Source organism: Myotis davidii, unplaced genomic scaffold (assembly GCF_000327345.1).
Source record: "Myotis davidii unplaced genomic scaffold, ASM32734v1 scaffold592, whole genome shotgun sequence".
NCBI lineage: Eukaryota > Metazoa > Chordata > Mammalia > Chiroptera > Vespertilionidae > Myotis > Myotis davidii.
Window position 1 is genome coordinate 140284 of NW_006284844.1, and position 3267 is coordinate 143550.

Genomic DNA, 3267 nt, shown 5'->3' on the forward strand with positions numbered 1-3267 from the left:
GGTCTCTCTGAAGGGGAGAGAGTCGTGTGTGTGTGTGTGTGTGTGTGTGTGTGTGTGTGTGTTGGGGGGGTTGGAGATGGTAGACTGAGACCAACAACCCCTGCACGCTAGGTGGCTGGTGCTTTTGTATCTGAAGCAGAACCTGACCTTCCAGCCACCTGGCTTTGGCTTTGAATAAGCTTCTAAGTCAAGGACTCTGCAGACGACTCGGCCACGGGAGGAAAGACCAAGGGAGGGAGGGTGTCAGTGCAGGCTCCCAGCCCCTCCTCCCCCACCTGCCCCTCGCTGACCCGGTTCTCTCTGTCGTCGAGCTCTGGCAAAGGGTGGGTGAGCTCATTTGTGACCGTTAACTTGGAGCAATGGTTGCGCACTTCCTTTTACTTTCAGAAGTGACAGATATGGGAAATAAAGTAAGTGGCTCATCTATTTCCAAGACTAGGGGCTCTGCTGGGACTCCTGCCACGTTCATTCTGTGCAAGAAGAAGAACCTCCAAGTTCTATCAGGTAACCTCCCTTTCATCCTCCCGGCCTCCTGCCAATCAGAGATATGCTTGTCTTTCCTCCAGGGCCTGCAAGGAACCTGCCTGAGGAACAAAGCGAGACCCCCCGGCAGCGTGGGGGTCCCAGTGCCCCGTGGACGAGGCTCCCACGTCCTTCTGGCAACGACACTTTAACTGGACGTGGAATCAGTTGGTCTCTCCGTTTCTGGGTTTATGTCATTTGTGGCAGGAAATCCAGGTACCAGCCGCATAAACGTACGGGCGTTATGGACCAGCTGTGCCCATCACGCCAGGCAGTGCCCAGCATGGTCAGCCTTGGGTCATGTGCTCCCAGTGCCAAGTGTGCTACTGGGAGTGAGAAAGGAAGGCACAGCCACGCGCTCACAGCCCAAGTTAAAAATAGCCCAGGAGCCAGGCCGAGCTCTGGGTGCAGTTCTGGGAAGTGGCTGGCCCCTCCCAGCCGCCTGGCTCCGCGCTCTGGGCTCCACGGCCGGGCCTTCGGGGAGACCAGTGGGGAAGGTGAAGCTCCTTTTCCTTGTTTTTTTCTTCTTTAACTTTTCACTTGGCCGTACATTTGAACCTCCAGAAATGTGAGAATACTACAAAGGATTCTCGCCATCACCACGGCTGTCTGTCGGTCACCCCATGTCTGTCGGCTTCTGCGGCTAGGATGCGGAACCGCCGCGGGGACATCTACACCACTTCTAATCACGTGAACGACTGGGTCTTGAACCCTCAACTGTGTGGCGTGCGGGTCAGTGCTCCAACCCACCGAGTCCACGGGCCAAGGCCGGCACCACTGCTCACGCGTGGGTCATGGTCGCTCTGGCTGTCGTGGCGCTGCCTGGCCTCTGTGCTGCCTGACCGCCCCGAGCGCCTCACTCTCAGGCCAACGCCGTGCTCTGCCTGCGAAGCTGTCTTCTCAGCGGTGGCGGCAGCAACTGTGTTTCTAACTTTGTGGCTCTGTGAACCTCGACGCCACGAGCAGTCCCCGAGATGTACAAGGGACGACCTATGTCGGAGCCGCAGGGAGAGGCTCCATGTCCACCACGCATTCTGACGTGCCTCCACACGCGTGCTTCCCATGGTGGATTCCAGGCACATTGAACAGACAGGCCCACAGAGCCACTGAGGAGGGAGTTTTGCAAAGAAAATGGAACTTGAATCTGATCAGACCGGCCAATCTTAGTTTACAGAAGGACGGGGGACAAGGAACACGGTCAGGACACTGCTGGGGTCTGCCCAGCGAGTCCAGGCAGCGGTACAAGGAGAGGAAAGGCCTGGGGACTCATGGACTAGGAGACATGGCGATTAAAAACAGTTAAAGCAAACCCTTCAAGTCAATTGGAGAAATGTGAGCTGATAGTATTATACATTTGAATGATATTAAAGTATATTTAAATGTTTTAGATGTGAAGTTATTACTGTTGAGCTAAACAAAAAAGAGTCCTTCACTTTTAAAGAAAATTTCTGAAATACGTATGGATGAAACATTGCCATGTCTGGATTTGCTTTGAGGTAGCCTGAGACGGGGTATGTTGGCCAGTGGGCTGCGGGTGGCAGTCCTGGAGCCGGCATTGAAAGAGCGTACCTCAGACACGTGCCAGGAGTTACTGCTCTGTCCGCTAGAGATTTGGGGAGTTCTCCATCTTTGCACATGAATTCTCAGATCAGAAATCTTGCAAGATGAAAAGCCAAACAAATCAAAAGTTGAGATGCAGGGGTTTGGTTCAGACTCAGGATCTGTCCGCGTGGCCAGGTACTCGTGACTGCTCACTTTCCTCATCCCCGGAGCCACCAAAGGCTCCCCAAAGCCCAGCCTGAGGGAGCCATTCCCTGCTCAAAACCAGCCAACAGCTTCCCACGACTTTGAGTGCAGAGTTCAAAACCCTTAATGTGGTTGGGCAGGCCTTCGGGTGACGCAGCTCCTGTCTCTGTTTTATGTTATCCCCTCACTGCCCTGCTAGCCACCAGCGGCAGCCACATGGGCTGCTGGCACGTGGCTCTCCACCCTCCCAGTCCTGAGACTCCCACGTGACCTTCCATCCACTGTGCTCTCACTCGGAGATGCCGGCCCAGGGAAGCCCTTCCGGGACCTCCCTGACCCGGCACCTGTGCTGCCTTCCGACGCCCTCCTGGCTGGTCAGCAGGTGTGTTATTTGTTTCAGGGCTGTGTCCTGGGAGACGGCCGAGCAGAGCCAGCAGCTTGTTAGCTGCACGCAGTTCCAGCAGTGTGCCTGAGCCAGAGGGCCAACCCCTGGGAGCGTGTGTGTGCACACACACACTCACACATGCACACATACGCACACTCATACACGCACACACGCACATTCGCACATACACACATGCACACTCACACTCGCACATGCACACATACACACACTCATACACACACACACATTCGCACATACACACACTCACACTCGCGCACACACACATGCACACATACACACACTCATACATGCACACTCATGCGCACACATGCACACATACACACACTCACACACACACACATTCGCACATACACACATGCACACTCACTCTCACACTCACACTCGCGCGCACACACATGCACACATACACTCATACACGCACTCACACATTCACACACTCATACACGCACACACACTCACACATGCACACATACACACACATACACACACATTCGCACACACACATACACACTCACACTAGCGCACACACACTCATACACACACACTCATACATATTCTCATACATACATATACCCTCTCATACACACTCACAT